Source organism: Ambystoma mexicanum, chromosome 2p (genome assembly GCF_040938575.1).
Source record: "Ambystoma mexicanum isolate Mex_15411 chromosome 2p, UKY_AmexF1_1, whole genome shotgun sequence".
In the NCBI taxonomy this organism is placed as follows: Eukaryota; Metazoa; Chordata; class Amphibia; order Caudata; family Ambystomatidae; genus Ambystoma; species Ambystoma mexicanum.
The window spans coordinates 282,673,422-282,691,976 of record NC_090923.1 but is presented as its reverse complement, the minus strand read 5'-3'; positions in this window follow the sequence as shown (position 1 = coordinate 282,691,976).

Genomic DNA, 18,555 nt, shown 5'->3' with positions numbered 1-18,555 from the left:
GAAGCAGCACAGCTTGTGGTGATTACTGTCATAGATATGGAATATGTCGTCGTACCATCCCATTGAAAGAATGTTAACAGGTAATAATAAGAAGAGCAAGGAGTTGCACCATCAATAAAAAGTCCTTCATTCATTTACAATTCTACAACATATTTTATGAAGCTTCTTACAGGGATGGGTCATTTGAGTTGGGAGGGAAAACCAGCTCAATGTCTGCTTTCCTGATTCACGCGTTTATTTCTGAACAATCAGCTGCTCATTTTAAGCATAGGACTGCCTTCCGTTAAAATCTGTCCTTGTCTGTTAGGACTGCATTTCTCCATCCAATCAAACTATTTTCAAAGATATTTCTAATATTATGGCATCTCACAAGATTCCTCTTCTTTGATATACCGATATCCTGCTTGCAGCTTTGGAAACATTTGCGCGTCCTGGAGGTCCCTCAGTGGCTTCTATCCCCACCCTTGACCGTAAAACATTGGTAAAAATAGCACTCACTGCGACCATTACTTCAGTTCTATTTTTCCACATGCACAACATGCTTTGAACGGTTTGTTTGCTGCGGAAGTATTTCTATTATGTAAATTGTGTTTGCGAGTATGTTTACTCCTAAAACAGGGTCCGAGGCGTGCAGACTGTGACTCGGAAATGCCGATCACAGATCAGCATAGGATATGCCTCTGGTGCCTTGCGGTGGATCACAAGGTCTACTATGGCGAGTCTTGCCAGTCCATGACCAGCAAGGCCTTGAAGGAGAGGACATATCAAGACATTGGGTTCACTGTCACGTTCAAAGACAATTAATGTAGTTAATTTGCACATATTCCCAAGGGTTTACAAAAGGGAAATAATGTATTAGCTAAAGTAAGGACTTGTTTGCTACAAACCATGTATTTCTGGGAGTTGTAAATGCAGCTCACACCTACAGTACATAGAAAAACATTCCACAAAGAATGCAGAACATATAACTTCATAGACAAATAAGTAAAGCAGAAATAATTCAAACAAATCAACAATCAATAATGCCAAAAAAACAAAGGCTATTTAACGATCTCCCTCATACAACACCAATTGAATTAGCACCACAAAACAAACGACAGAACTGTGTACAATTAAATGCAATAGTGTAACTCAAAACAAACACATTAATTTGTCCCTTCTTCTATAGGACACATTGAGCTGCAATTGTATGTCAGCGATGCACCAGATGTCAGATGATGTGTTTCTATCCCCTGTCTAAAGTCACAGATGTAAGCAGACTTGGTGCAAGATCTCCTCCTCGAATTTCGGCTAAAACAGCCAATTAATGTAATCAAAGTACAATAAAAAAGCAATAACTCCTAATTGATTCCATTGGACAAATCAAACACTGTTTCATGCAAATGAACAAAAAAAACTACTTCAAGTCCATGGTCCATATTACAAATATCCCAAAGGGACACCAGTTAATACTGCTAGCGATATCCAGCCAAACGACCAGTCCCCAACGGTGGCAGACAGCATAACATCTAGAGCCAAGACCAACCCAGATGTCTCCTTTTGAATAGTAGGCACAAAGAGATGCCAAATCCAATTCGAGTACCTGATCAGAGAAACCAACCTGTTCTTCCTAAGAACGGTGTGGACAAATAAAGGCATCTTCCATTGTGTCAAGGTAAGGGTATGCAAAACAATAAGTGGTGGAACGGTCCGTGAGTGAAAACAAAGACCCCAACCCTACACTTTGTCTGCATAATGAATCCAGTAAAAACACATTCTTACCTGGTGAATAGCATGGGATGCCCACAGCAATGCAAAAGACCCCGGGACACGGTTGGACGGCGGTTTCAAAAGCCACAGAGCCATTTTAAATGATGGGGATTAAGGTCATGTGAACAGACTAACCACGTAACCACAGTCAAGTGCATTGTAGCTCTAAGATAGTCTTGCAGGGGGGGCCATCTTAGAACAAACAGCTTGCCAATGGTAAATGCCTAGGTATAGGAAGGAAATCACTCCTGTACCACACTATTTGACAATCCTAAAGCTAGAGGAGATAGCAAGCTCAAATTCAAGTAAGAAGGATGTGAAAACACACAAAGCCAACCTCCCCATTCCCTTCCCCGATAACACACCTGTCGATGCCGGAAGGAGGGAATCGAACAGAGCAGCGCAAAGGCCACAAGAAGGAGGGTGTTGAGGATGCTCCTGCACCAGCTGAGGACACAAGGTGGGGCGGGCGAGATACATGAGAGCAGGGCAGAGCGTCTTAACAGGGGAACACGCCACTGGTGGCCGCCTGCATCTGCTCTCACTCAGATTGGGGCTCGGGGAGAGCGGCACTCGACAGTGGGCATGCCTAACGAAACGACCATGGGGACCAGAGGAGGAGCAGTTCCCCGGTAATCCAGGAATTCCAGGCATCGAAGGCAACCCAGTAGAAACCTTCAGGGCCATGGCTGCAAATGGAGAACACAGGCAGGGGTGAGAGCCACCCACGTACAAACCTATGCAGAAGGTTCCAGGACACCAGAGGCCCTGTGGAGAGACACCAAAAAGTAGCTACATGGTGCACCAGGTGATGGCATGGGTAGCACTTAAGGGCACCAAGAGGACACGGTCTGGAATAATGTATAGAGCCCTTTATCTACCCTCCCCCCTACATGGCATAGGAGCTGGGAGAAGCCATGGCCCCTTCTGGGCAGATGAGAATAATATGAGGAGGCTCCAGAGCCTAAACAGTACTGCGCCGGACCTTGGGTTGAATAAGGGACCCGGGTCCTGTCGATGCCACGGCCCAACGCATAGGAGGCCATGGGCGTGTCCGAATCGGACATGCTCCCCAGCAGAGGGGGGCTTTAGTGTATCTGGCACCAGGACACAGTGGATAAAGGAAATACAGGGAAGATTTGGCTCCCCAAGGGACCTACAACAAAGTGCACCCACCACCAAAATGATGGTGAGCAAAGAAGAACTGATTGAATGCCTAAAAGAGGTTCAGGAAAAGATCATGGCCTCATTTGAAGATCAATTTGCAGCATTGAAGGAAGACTTGATGCAATCCGTGAATGAGCTGAAAGCAGAGCTGGTGAAGCTAGAGGAAAGGATAGACCCAAAGGATTGAGCGCTTTAAGGTAGCAGACAAGGCCAAACTGATGAAGCACTGGAGCAATTGTCAAGATTATCTCAAAACCTAGACATCCAATGCAAATACCTGGAAAACAGATTGCGTAGATCAAACATTCGCAATAAAGGACTTCTGGAAAGTGTTCCTGACAAAGATCTCAAAGAAATGGTTCTGTTGCTTTGGAGACCTAGTCGCAGACCTTCCAGCTGAAGAGGTAGGGATTGATGGGATCTATAGAGCTGTCCCAATAAGGACCGAACCAGGCTTGAACATCTTATGGGCAAATAGAAACCAGTCTACAAGCAGCCCGAATGACATAACATTACAGTAAATGGGACTGAGATCTACTTCTATCAAAGACCTTACATAAGAGACGCTACAGAAATGGAGAATAATGGGGCCAGTAACTGGAGCCTTGCACCAGAAAAAGGTTAGAGATAGTCTTTTCCATTTGGGTTGCTCTTCACGTGAGACATTAAACAACGACAAATTAACACGTGATGAAGGCTTGAGTGTAAACTAGATCGGGGAGGAAGGCGAGATACAGAAACTGATCAGGCAGCTGACTGGGAGAGGCAGAAGAGCCTGGGAATGGGAGAAAATACTGCAATGAGGCAAAGGGAAAAAAACACCCATGAGACTGCTAATAGGAGGCTGAATCAAGGGATTGGAAATATATCAATGGTTCATCAGTCCCTCAACAAAACATCAAGAGATCAAGGAGCTGGAGTGGACAGGAGATGGGAGATGCTGGAGTCATACAAAGGGAAGGTTGTAAGGACTGTAGGCCCTCGGGAGACTCCACGGATTGATGAATGATTGGACCAGGGTGCTTTGGAATCGCGATGCTGGAAGTAGATCCTCTTCAGAAATGTATTTAGTTACTATGGAGTTAGAGGGTCCTGGCTGGGGATTGGAGATCTCCAGAGTCAATAGTAACTATGACCTGACCAGGGTCGTTAGGGTTGGGGGCGTGGGTATTGAGAACTGTGTTTTGCTCAAGGGAAGGTTTGGAGGGGGAATCATCAGTGGATAGGAGAAAGTGTTGCATCAGATAAGAGTTGAACAATACATACAGAAGAATTTTAGGGGGGTGAACTCCACAGCTAAAAGGAAAACATTCCAAGCCTTTCTAAAACGAGTGTGCAGATATTTCGATGTTCCAAGAAACACATATCAGTATAAGAGACAAAGCAGTGCAAATGCTGAAGGGGTATATGTGCATCTACCAAGCCTGTGCACAATACAAAATGGGAGGGGTTCTCCTAGCGCTTCATGACACCTTAAACATGCAGGTCCTAAACGTGCAGACAGATCCAGACAGTCGATACTTATTTGTCCAGACTAAACTAGAACAAATGTGCACACCAGCGACCGTGAATGCACCCAACTTGGGCCAAGGTGGCTTTCTTTGGGGCCATCTCCCAACTGGATAAATTCATGGAAGGGGAAGTATTCTGGCAGATGATATTAATTTAGTGTGTCTTCCTTTATTCATGCTCAAGATGCTTCATTTGCAGCTACACTGGGTGGTGGCTTGGGATCAGAAGTGGGTACCGTTGGACAGTGTGTCAGTCCCCCACATCAGTGAAAGAGGATTTGCTCTAGTGGAAGGAAGAGTGCAACTTGATGAGCGTGCCCCTCTGGCATCCCATTGGACATGCCAATGATAATTACTTTTTCCTTGAGGGTTGTGGGGGGGCGACTCCTGGGTCCCAATCACTGATTGCAGAGTGTTATTGAGTCCCAACAGAGAGAGGCGTATGACCCATCTGAACCTCAACGCCGTTTTTCTTGCACTAATCATTCTTTCCGATCATGCGTGGCCACATTGTGCTGATCCGAACGGACATTCAACACTTCATTGTTTTAGATCAGCAAGCATGCTGGCTGTCGAGACCTAGCGTTGGTCAAGGGATCCTGCTCAGGGCAGTTCATTTCCCCGGGCACACTCTGTGAACAATGGCGGATAAAAGCTCCCTCTGTAGACTTTTCAGGTTGTGTTTGACCTTTTGGGTCACCCACAGGTGGACTTGTTCGCTGTAAAGTGCAATGCAAAGTGCCCCAGTTTAGCTTCATGGGGAGGCCAAGATTAGGGATTGACGTGGGGGGACAAGGTCCAGATGAATTAGAACCAGTTGAGTCCTTATGCGTTCCCTCTAACCCCCCTCAAGCAGAAGCTGATCAGCAACGTTCAGTCATCCAAGGGGTGTACAATGATTCTGGTGGCACTTTCCCAGCCTTTTATGGTGTATTTTTCAGACCTGGCTCTGCTGGCAATTCAGGGGCCCCTGGCTCTGGAACCCTCTCAGCACATGCTTTTGCAGCAGAATATATAAGGGGGAGGAGTCGGTCCACCATCCAGCTCCACAGTCGCTAGTGCTAACGGCATGATTCCTCAAAAGCTGAAGCTCGTTCTCCTTGGGCTGTCTGAGGATCATTTGAGTAATTCAGCAGCTAAGAAAGGATTCCACTTGCGCACAGTTTAAAAGGAGATGGCTGCGATTCTGTTGGGCGGAGCTGAGGGAAATGGATTGGATTCTCTTTTGTTCCCAGAACGATGCATTGTTGATTTCTGCCCATTTAGCCTAATCGGTGTGCAAGTGGGTATCTCCACACTTCCTTTGTAGCAGTTGGCGCATATAGGAATTCTGAAACTATAATATTTTTCCTCTGCCAATCCAATCATGAAAAGGGCATGTCAGGCTTTTTCTGCAAACTAGACACACCCATCCTGTGTGGGTCCTTAACATAGATTTGGCAACTCTGGCACATACATCATAAGAGCACGTGGGTTTGGTTGACATTGAGTTGGGCACATTGAAAACCATCTTGTGGCCTTGATTTCATCCAAAAGAATGAGCGAAATACAGGATTTGGCTGTGCCAGTCATGCAGTCTTTTAAAAAGACAACTCACCCAACCAGCATTTTTGCGTACCATAAACCAAGAGATAGTATTACCAGAATTCTTCTCCAATCCTCAGTCGGGAACGGACACATTGCATTACCTTTCTGTCAGAAGGGCCTTGTAGTTCTACTTAGCCAATGCCTAAGAGTTTAGAAAGTCGACGCGCTCACGCCTTCTGTGTTTCAGTGCCTGGTGGGCAAGAGTGTAAAGCTTCCATTGCTAAATGGACAGAGTAGAGCATTGTCGAGGCTTTCAAAGTTCCGAAGAAAGCCCCTCCTGATGGAATCCAAGTGCAAACTGTAAGGGCAAAAGGCTATGGCAGTGGCCTTTTAAAGGCATGCCTCGTGGGACTGTCAAAGCAGATATCTGGGCATTCCCTGTGCCATTTTCTGACCCTGCTGTTTGGATGGCCGTTTCCAATCTGATGGGGCATGAGCAGTCAGCTAGGTTGCCTATACCCAAAGGTGAGTAGTGGTGTGTTGTAATTACTCCTACATGGGTGATAGGAGTGCGAATGTCACTCACCGTAATGACTACTGTACTCCTAGTCCAGATTCCCCCTTCCCCAACATGACCCACTTATTTTTATTGCAGTTAGCGCAATTCTGATGAGAAAAAGATGGGTGGGGCGCCAGGATTCAGGGCTAGTCGAGTGTGGTCTGACCCACGCTTGAAAATGTAAGGGAGATCTGCTCAGATTTTACAGTAAGGTGATGCCCATAAAGTATGGTAGAAATGGGACTCTGCACTGGGAGTGCAGTAGTCACTATGATTAACTTTTTCTCACTGCAATAAAATATGGAAGGCGATAAAGCATACACAAAAAAGAAGGCCCCATGCCTAGATGGAAATGGAGCAGAATGTGGTAAAACATGAATTTATTTCCTTTCACCAGTTCTCAAAAGGCTCTGCAATAACAGGCTTCAAAATGATTTGAACTGATAACTTAACAAACCAAACCTACTTGCAACGCCAAGGAATTATCAAATTATCCTTAATGAACATTGATGCAAAAATCAATCTTCTAATAGTGCTTGGGCACCTCAAAGTTTGACTTACTCAAGTATGGTGTGGACCGCATGGTAGAAGACCATTGCAAGACTGCGAAGTCTCATTGCCCAGAAAGTTTTCAATAACGCAAAATGGCCTTATCTATTTAACACACTGAGATGCATGGGACTTGGGGCAACATTTGAGTTGCTTGCCCTCTGTATAGGAGCGCTCACCAGAAACAATTGTAATAAATGGCGATCTCTCTGAGATTGCCCCCTATTACTGCATTTCCCAAAGGCTGCCCGATGGCTACTGCCCTAAGAGTAAGGATTATACAGGACTGAACATGGTTGGATAGGAGTGTAAAACCATTGCGTACAGTTGATGGCCTCTACTTCCATGAAGCCTCTGTATGCATGTGGTGGAGGGCTCAAGTCGAGGGTACACGCAGGTGGACTGAATCCCCCCACTTTTTTTTTCAGAGGATGGACTTAGTTCCCCCACAGCTAAAATGAAAAAAAATGAATGTCCTCCTTCAGTTTATAAATTAAAGCCAACCTCGGGGATCTTACTGCCGTCAGGTTTGCAGGCCAGACACTTCACTGCACTATATAACATAATGAAAAATTACAAACAACTAAAGGTGACATGTCCCATTTCGATACTGAAAGTTCCAGGAAAAAACATCTGTATTGGTTCATGGAGTATAAAACATGCACACCTTTTATCGCTTTCAAAAACACTATTAGAAGAAAATATCCTCTCGTGGTTACGCACATTTCATTAAATTGGCTTTGCATATTTCACCTTGACATGCTAATTTCTGGCGACGTCTGATCCCATTCAGTTTGAGTCCCCCCCCACTTAAACTTTTAGGACTTGACCCCTGATTGTGGTGCATCAGAAAGCTTAAATAAATGAAGGCCTTCTGTGTGTTTGGCTGATTAAAAAGGAAAGAATAAGCCTGTGGTAATTCCTACTAATGCATGAGTTGTGAGTGTCTACACAAGTTACATGTGGCATTATGGCAAACTGCATGCTGCGACACAAACCTTCTTTTTACTGCATCGTGTTGATGTGAACAGGGGAAAGAGTCGTCTAGATTATTCTCACGTACCCCTATTGAATGTGGTTTATTCATTCACATGCACATCGCAGACCCATCTCTACTTCAAAGTATCATTTGGCCACTCGCTGCCCTCATGTCCTGCGATGTTACTATTGGTATTGTGTGTAAATTGCGGTTTTCACTTATATAGTTGTTTCTTTAGCATTGTGTTCTCCCACAACTCCGTTTTGTGATTCTTAAAAGCAGTCCATGTCATCTAATTCTCACTATGTCCCTACTCCCAAATTGTGGCACTATTTGTGCTGTGGCTGGCTAGATAGCTTAACATATTCTCCCTGTTCACATCCCCAGGATTCAATCATAGCAGTTTGCATTTTACGTGTATACTAGGACACTGGTCTTGACATCTATGTCTGTCATTTCACAGCGAAGAGCTAGTGGAGTATTCACGCCCCCCCCCTTCCGGATGCTGTTGATCAAATCTTTACCCTATATTGCAATCAACCCTAATACGTCTCATTCAGGTAGAGACATCGAGCTGAACTTTAGAGACCAGAGTTTCTGTCCCACTCATATCCCTATGTAGAGAATACTGGAGGATATTAAACGGGCACTCTTCAAACATGTCTGACCGTGTCTTCGTTTCCATTATGAAAACACTCGAAAAAACATGTGGTTTTCAAGTTAAATACTGCTGCTGTGACCTAGAAAATTGACTAGATACTCCAGCTCAGTTTGCTCCCCAACAGCAGGCATGCAACACCTCCATATCTGGACGAGCCATGAATTGTAAGCATGATTCAAACTGAAGGCCAACCTGATCCACGGTCTAGACTTTATACCAGACCCAAACAGTTATGATCATGTATAACCCTTAAGCACAGTTATGTTACCATAGATCAATTCAGCAATTAATACAGTCCCACCACCGTACCACATATGCCCCCCCCCCCCCTTTTCCTTTTTCTTACATTGGTCCACCCACATTAAAAGACAAGTACTGAGTAGGACGTTCAATGAACTGCGAACCCCAGGACCTTAATTGTAAGATAATATGCTTTGTAATTGACTAATATACAGGTTTTAACGATGAGTTGTAATTACTTTGCCAGTTTATTAGGGTCGACCAATGGCGCACCTGACATGTTATCCCTTTTCTGGGAAGGGGTTGGAGTAAACACCCACAGGGTTGAGTGTTCGCTTTAAGTTCTATTGACATTTCTAAAGTACATAGTGTCATGACTGGGTTAACCCAAAGAAATGTTTTCTCCAGATGTCAGAGTTCAGCATTCAAATCATAAAGTTCTTAAACTTGCCTTACCTTGTGACCCCTATTCTATAAATCGGCGTCTAAATGCTGTGGCCAGCAGAATGTTCTTAACCTATTCCTAGAAGTCCTTGACCCACCTTGTGAGCCCTTATTCTACAAAGCAATTTCTAAATGATGTGGCCAGCAGTTCAAACCCTGATCATAAGGAGTCTGTTTAAGCTTCCTGGCTACCCTAAGTTATTAACACAAATGTGCCAATGTTTGGGCAACAAAAGTTCTCAAAACCTAATGTTAAATGTCCAGCCCTAATCTAGTAAAACAAAACATTTTCTTTGAAAACCTTTCCCAGTTCCTTGTATCGTGTTCCTTCTCGAAGGCTTCTCCTCTTTTTTTTTTTTATTGTTGTTTTGATCAATAATATTTGATCTTTCAACATAAAACAATTTATCAAAACATTTGAACCTTTTTTTTTTTAAAAGTACATTAAACACAGAAAATTACAGTCACTAGAAGAGCAAGTGAAAGTAAATCTATACCTTTGTTAAGAACGCTATTTACGTAATATAATAGTTCTTAGCTCAGCTACATCAATAATCATAATCATTCCAAGGCAAGAAAACAAATAGTCATCACAGCTAAGCTGTTATAGTAACATCAATTTCTGGTAACTTAATTTCTAAAACATTGAGAAAGTTAACCAGTGCATACCGGAGTTGTTTAGAATGACCTTGGAATATCATTAGCCAAAAGCCATCATGCATCACTATAGGTTTACTAATCAAATGCTTAAAATACATTATTCTAAGGGGTAAAAGGGTAACACATTCAACCACTAGATGTTTCAATGTTTCAGCCTGCTGATGACAAAATCGACAGATTTGAGCTGAAGTCTTCTTCCATCTGAACAAGATTTCTCTGGTCGGCCAGAGATTCAATCTAAAACGCAAAAAGTCAGAACGATGTTTAGGGTGTGGTGAATGATTTAGATACTTTTCCAAATACCCCTGTTTTTTTTATGGCAAAAGGATTCGACTCAAATTTAATTATTTTTAGGCATGCTTCACGGGCTTTAATCCAATCTGATTCCCATAGTTTGCTCTTTGCTGTATTAGGGTTTTCGATGAGTAAGGTTTCTGAAATATCAGCACCTGACAGAATTTTCAAGATGGTAACACGCCATTTTCTTGGGAAATGGTCGCTAGCTGCCAGTTAATAGTTGGATATAATAAGTAAACCATTAGAACTCTCCTTCATAATACATTTTCTGAATAAGAGACACAGCTTCCATTTGAATGTGGCATAGAGTGATGTAATACCCAATTCATATCTAATGATTGATATGGACTCTGAGCTGGGAAGCATGAGCGCTCTCTTCCAAAATTTACTTTCTAAGTTAGCCCAATATTTATATGTTAGACCTATCTCAACTTCAGCACCATATAGGATCGTAGGGACAACTTTTTGCTTATAATAAATGATCAAAGGTTTAATACTGAATTTGCAATATTTTGCCCGAATTATTCGAAGTTGAGATAGGGCATTCTGAAGCTTCATTAATAAATGATGTTCTTGTGTTTTATCCGATAGTCTACTAGAAACACAAATCCCCAAATAAATATAGGACTTTACAACCAGCAAATTGGTGCCCTGTGCTTGCCAACGACACGAAGAACGCCCTTTGGTATTGCCAAATTGCATTACCTGAGTTTTTTTTGGTGTTAATGGTAATGCAATTTCGTTCTGCATATATGTCCAATGCACTTAACAGATAACATAAACCGGAGGGTGTCTTAGATACTAACACCATGTCATCGGCATACAAGAGCCATGGAATAGGAACACCTTGTAATCTGCTTGAATCAACAGTTACACTCGTAATACATGCACCAAAATCTAGAAGGAAGAAGTTAAACAAGGCTGACGCCAAATGACAGCCTTGCTTCAAACCCCTAGTGGTTTGTATGGGGTCAGATAAAAGACCCTCATTATTCAAACGAATTGAGATCGATGTATTCGAGTGCAGCTGGATGATCCATTTAAGTATATACCAGGGGCATCCTGCATCCATCCATTTTTTAAATAATAATTCCCTCAGGACTAGATCAAAAGCTGCCTTAAAATCAACAAAAGCCATATAAATTGTCTGTTTGCACTGCATGTTCAAATGGATGATGGCTTTTAAAGTTATCAAATTGACGGCAATACCCAAACCCCGAACAAAACCCATTTGAAAGGAATCTCGAAGGTGAGATTGATCCAGCCAGTTATTAAACGCTCCTAAGACAAGGCGGGCGAATATTTTTCCAGGACAGTCCAGCAACGCAATTGGTCTATACGATGCTGGATCCATTCTGTCTCCCTTCTTAAAGATTGGTAGAATGATTGATGTTTGCCAATTCATAGGAACCAAACCAGTGATCATGATGTGATTAAACATATCAAATAGAATATCTGCCCATAGATGTTTATGCTGTTTAATCATGACATTATGTAACCCATCTGGACCTGCTGCACGGGACACACTCAATTTGGATATGAGAAATAATATATACTCGCGATCAAAATTAATAATGTGAAGGCTTCTCCTCATGTGGCTGCTTCAATGGATATTTGGTTTCCCAAAACACTCCATGAATACTTCAGGTCTCTTTTCGAACTTTGGTTTCACCAGATTTCAACAAATGTGTCTCCCAGACGCGGTGTCTTCAGAATTCACTTAAATATTACTCCACCCTCGCTCCATGCGAGGGCCAATTTAGGGGACCACAGTCCTCCATACTGGTGTCCATTCGGTACTTGATATCCTGCAGACTTTGCCTGTTGCTATGCTTGTCATGGAGATTATTTTGCTGGGCGCAGCAGGTCAGAGAGAGAGCGATTTATTAATTGGGCCTATTTGTTGGGCAGTAATTATTAATGTAATTTCCTTGAGGTTTTTTTAAGCAGAGATCTTTACCCTTTTCACGCTGCACTAGGGAGCTTTGGTGGGAGTGGCGAGCTTACAGGAAACCCATTCTTTCCACCTTCTGGGACGGACATTGGGTAGCTGCCAGATTAAGGTAATCTCTACAGGTTTGCCATCCACAGCATAACAAAATGAGGATTTTTTGAAACTCACCAGACTATTTTTCTTAGCCAAATGTATATTGTGCATGCCCATGTGTGAGGCACAAACCTGATTAAATTGAAGTGTCTGGCAATAGATGCAGCTTTAGTGAAGAGCCCATAAGAAGAATGTTGGTTACGTGTGCGTTACTGCTGAAACGTGTCAGCTGGGAGAGTTTCACACTCTGTGAATGCTTGGCTGGGATGCTGGGTCTGGGCAGCGGAAGGCAGATGGAAATCACAGCTCAGCCATCTAGGCCTCGTACAAAGACTAAACTGAGGGTCTGGGCAGCGGAAGGCCGATGGAAATCACAGCTCAGCCATCTAGGCCTCGTACAAAGACTAAACTGAGGGTCTGCCGCCCACAAGAATTCCAATGAGTTTGTTGGCATTTCTATACCAAAGCGGGCCTAGCTATTTGAACAGAAAATATATTTTGCTTATATATATATGCTCATAGGTGAAGTATGGGTTGATGCAAATCCCTAGAATTTGTAAATCCCTAGAATCCACCTAGCGAAGTGTATAAAATAGCACATTATTCCACAACTAAGACACAAATCCTTATTTTTGGGACTTTGCCAGTTTCTTTATTCAGGATGGTTCATGGATACAAGTATACAGAATAAGTGTCCAGGCTTCCCCCACCTACTGCAAGCCCCAGTCTCGCCCCTGTTTCTCCTCAAGCTTGGGAACTTCCCAGGAGATAACATGTGTGCTAACACTTAACTTGGTGTGTCTTTTTGTGATAATCTGTAGAGTTTTTCCCACACAAATAAATATACCACTCTGAAATATCTTCGGAGGCAGGAAATTAAGTGACCCTGGCACTTTTTTTTTTCTTGGACCCCGATTTAGGAATTTTTCCTTTGTTTTTCCAGCTGCTTGAGTCTGGGCGGGTCTTGGTCTCTAAACACTTGTTCGCTTGGTCCTCATAGCTCAGGTGCACCCATGCCTGATCTAGGCACAGCATTAGCAGGAGGGAGGAATGTTTCCCCAAAGACTGGGCCAATAAAACTGGTTTGGTTTTGCACTTCCATTCCTTGATGGGGGGGGCTACTTCTTTTGCCCAGTAACCTACCCTCGTCTGCCTCCTTGCTGTGTTGCGATAATCTTGTGTCCGGGTAGACCCTTTCAGATGCCCTTCTTCTACAAGCCCTTTGATCATTACTGGCTTCTCCCGATGCCTCCAGAATGGTAATCCACATGCTAGTTTCCCCTCCACTCTGATCAACATACTTGATAAACCTCTACCTCCTTTTTAATTGTAATTCCCACCATACCAACAACCACTTCCTTTGCTCTTTCATCTACTTCGTCCTAACTACAGCCTCCCTACCCTTACAGCTTTACCTCCTCCTGCTCTTCTCTCTCCACCCTCCATTCTTTACAGTTTACTTCATCCACTCAGCAGCCTTTTCCACAGCAGCATTCTACAACTCCTTCTGCCTCCAGCTCACTCCTGGGCTGCACCTTTACTCATGCCAGATTTTGACACCACTCTGCTCAGTTCACTTTTATAAGGATGTGGTGCAACCGCAGGGATTACCATCTCTCTGCATGGTTCAGGTGTGATCCTTATCTGTTTGGGAAATGTATTTCTCATGGTCTGTCCCAGTGAGGTCTTACTGCTTGCTGCATGGGAGACCATAACCTTGCTTGTTTCATGAACAGAATGCTTTTAGTGGCTGTCCACCATCTTGGATTGTCAAAACACGCGCACACAGGATGGAATTGCTGTACTAGAACCCATCATTCCATTACTTTCCCTGGCTCCCGCCACTTGAAATCTGTCAGGAAGAGCTCAGGTCTTTTTCGTGTAGAGACTTGTGCTTGTTGAACCCTTGCTCTTACAATTGTCTCTGCCCCAAAAGTCCATAGCCAGTGCAGAGTGTGATTAATCCTGCTTGGCCTCCACCGTGTCCCCCAGCCTTTACCTGCTCGGAAAAGAACTTCATCACAGGTGCCAATTAGAATGATGAAGTACCATGCTTGGTTCTGGGGTCTGGCAAAGTAGGACCTGAGGGAGCTGTATGGGGCTGGGAGTGGGGAAGCAGGGTTTACTCTCACCGAGCCAGTAGGGACGACCAGTCCTTAAAGCACGAATCCTGCCCAAATCCTGTGTGGAAACTTGCAGGGCAAAGCTAGTGCATCCCCTATCCAACTGAGCCTGAAGCTCTCCATGTGAAGACTGAAAATTCAAACGCAGAAAACCAAACCACTCCCAACAAAGAAAATGAAACAATTACCTTTAAGTGAAATGTGTTAGCTTTGCTCGATGATGGTTGCAAGTGTTTTAATACTGTAGGTTTGGCCCTGTATATCAAAGGAGTCATTTCATGAGGTTTGCAGGACCCTGAATTCAGCCACTCCCCAGATATATTGTCAGTTTGCTACTTTTCGAACACAGTTTAATGCGGGAGCTAAAGTTTCAAAAGCATTTTTCAAAGGCAAAAGGTTCACACAACACAGTGACAATGTTTGTGTTTCCCGTATTCTCCACCCACTGTCATTCTCTCAACACATCGGTTGCACAGAGAGGAGCAGCCTGCAACCACCAGCAGTCTACCATGGTTTCTGGTGGTCCTGTTTTAAATGTCCTAGGCACAAGTGCATGCTACCAACAACTAGAGCGTTGCCTGTGCTTCTCCTGCTCTGCATTCCTCTTCTTCATCAAGGTGTTTCTAGGGAACAGTAGTTTAGCTAACTTGCATGAAACATTCGAGGAGCGTTTCTAATGGGTTTGGCCGACAAGTCAATGTTTGAAATTTGGTCTGTAAATTGGAATGAGTGAAAATCGGCACTCTTTTAATAATAATTGTTCTTTTATAACGCGCTTAATACTAGAGATTGTTTTCTAAGCACGGGATCGGGATTTAAACTTGTATTGTGCTTTGTTGTCTTGCATCCAAGACTAATGTGTTGCCCCTGAGCTATCCCCCATCAGAGTGTTACAAATGAGAGGTTCATCTTCCATGTCTCATCCAATGAAGCTATGGTATTTACCCAGAGGTTAGCTCTCCCCATGTGATCCTCCCTCACATAGCCAACATCAGGATCAGGAAGCAGCTGCCATCCACTGGCCACATGGGAGGAGGTCACTGCGGGAAAATAGTGATGAGTCCATCAGATTAATCACAATAGTCTTCAAGTTAAATTGGTTAATGGGGGCAAGGGGTGGTGTACTGGGAGGATGGCTCGGGGGCAATACAGACCCTCACGAGGATGAATCCCAGCCCCACACTTAAAGGCTTGTCTCCAGCACGAGTGTGATATAAAAGCACATTTAAAAAAATAATTTTTAGGGTAATCTGGAAAGGGAATATCAGAAGATTATTCCTACCAAATGTGTAATTTGAAGGCTATGTTAACTCTGAATTCTTCCATTCTGGTGAATTCGGGGCTTTTATTTCCATTATGAACATCCATATAATCTGCTCTTGATGAACTTGAAACATAAAAGAACAGGATTGGTGCCTGTGGAAGAAACGCTGTTATGGACATAGAAAGAACCTGGATTGTACCCTCGGATGCATTTTAAAAACATGGAACAACACAAAAATGATTCCTGTTTATTGCTACAAGCCAACATGCAATGCACATTGCCTCCCCATCTTTAAATTGCCTGCACACTTTAAATGTACCAGAAATAAATGTGTATGTAGCATGTCTTTATTACAGGTAACATGATACCGGAATTGACTTCAGCAAAGTCTCATGGCAATGTAATTTAAGATACAAAGGATTTGGGGTGCACAGCTACTTCCGATTTATAAAACAATGTATATTGAACTTTCAGATATATCTCTCTACTTAAGTGTAACGAGATTATAATTGCTATGTCAGGTGCAAACGGGCAAACATCACAAGGCCACTTGGGACATGGAAATTGTCAAAAAAAACAGCACTGTGTATTTCTACCCAGTAGGCCCAAATGCACTCCTAATGGAACAGAAAGTCCCAATCAACATTCATTAATACTTTGGTAGACTTTAACCTGTGGGAGGTTTAGATATATATTTGTGCATTTATAGATACTCTGATTAGATACAAATAGTTAGCATTTATGCTTTGTCACAAACCTTTCATTAAATAAATAAATGATATTTTTCATTCAATAGACCCAGTCTCAAACTTAATTCTCAGAGAATCTTTTAATTCTCTAGTTTTACACAAATACAAGTTATACATTTCAACATTGTCTTTCATGACAATATCAAGAAACATTGACACTTCAAACAAAAGGTTGATACTTCAAACAAATAGTGAGCATAGCAATAAAAAACAATTTTTTGATTGTTAGTGAAAAGTGTGTTAGACGCATTTGTCTCTTGGAGTGGTTGACTCCCTCCAGGGAAACCCTTTTTAGATTTAAACAATCAACCAACAAGTTTTGCATCACAGATCCATCTTCAGGGTGGGGGCTTCGCTGTTCCTATATATGGTGTGCTACAAGAAGTAGTAGATTCCTAATTCTGGTCCTGTGGGCAACTCCAAGGGGGATTCATTTAGTTAACTAACAAGAATAAAGACAGAGTGAGGCTAAACGTAAAATAAAGGGAGGCTAAAGTTACTGACCTATCATCGAGGGCTGGAGAGATCCAGAATTTGACCTATCATGAAAACAATCAAAAATAGGGAGCCAAGGTAAGTAACCTAAGAAGAGTCAGATTTAACCTTCGAAGAAATCGAATTAAAGCAGCACCAATGCACTCACCCAGTCTTCAGATGGCAATCGTAGGAGACTGGGAGGCGACGGGCACAGTACGGCGAGAACCCTACAATTGAATAAGTAATATTTTCTGTGAATTTAAGTTCTGTTCAAAGGTACCAATATGGACTCAGGCAGTGGACAGTAGTCCAATGTATGCCCGATCCTTAGAGTGGAATAGAGGAGACGGTATCTCAATATACTTCCCTTCATGCCTCCCCAGCGTACGGCATGCATCGAGGTGCAGCCTGCCCATATCGTAATCTCATTCATGTCGATGCCTTCACTCACCGTGTCACTGAGCTTCTCCAACTGCGCCGACTGCTGTACTGAAAGCAGCGCGGCCGCAGGGCGCGTTCAAGGTTGTCTCGGCAACCCCGCGCATGCGTACGGGGAGGCCGGACGGTGGCCATCTTGGTGTGGGATCCCCGGCCCAAACATCCGTTGTCATGGAGATAGGGATTTCGTGCAATTATGTAATTAGTTTGGTTCGCGCGTCGGCGCTAACTGCTTCCCCTCCCTTAGTCCCGCCCGACGCCCATTGGCTACTTGGCCCTATGTCTTTCTGGCATCTAGGGCGCTCCCCTGCTCATTGCACCCACCTATGGTCAAGGGCGCCAGAGCTAAAAGCAGCACCTCAGAAGCAGCTCCAGATGGTGTATGCCGGTGTCAGTCAGCAAAGCAAAACTGACCCACCCCTCCAATTACTCTACTTTATTTCATATCGCACCATTCATGAGCATCTCTGTAAACCTTATTGCTTGTCCATCTCTCACATCTCTCTGTCTATTTTCCTTTTTGCATTGCTATTTGTGCTGAAACTGCCTTTTTCCCCCTCTTTTTAGGAAAGTAAAATCTGTTTTATTTTCATTGCTGTTTGTGCTGAAACTCTGCCTTTTCCCCTCATTTTAGGAAAGCCAAATCTATGTGTTATTTCAGCAGTGTGCTCCCTAACCCCCCCTGTCTTCCGTCCACACTGCCCCTGCATTCCCCTGTGGTGTTCTACCATCTTTTTTGCCTCCTGTGTGCCTCCTTCTGTGTGAGACCTCCCCCTCTGGTGCTTCCTGTGGTGCGGGGCTGTGGGATGGGCTTCTCTTCCAGCCTCACTCTCCTTTCTTGCCTCCTCGCTCCCTCTATGTTGCTTTCAATCTCTCCCATCTTTACAAACTGCTCCTATCCTATCCATCTCATTAAGTATGGAAGGAAAAAGTTCAAGAGGGATATCCTGTTCTCCAACCTAGGCCTCCCTATCGTGGATACCCACATCGGTGCTTCCTCCAGACCTATGGACCCCTCATATGGACTCCGTTCTCTCCCATTTTTCCTCCTCTCAAATTAATGATGAAACCTGGTGGGAGGTCCTTGTGGCTCCCTTCTATTCCTCCAAGACCA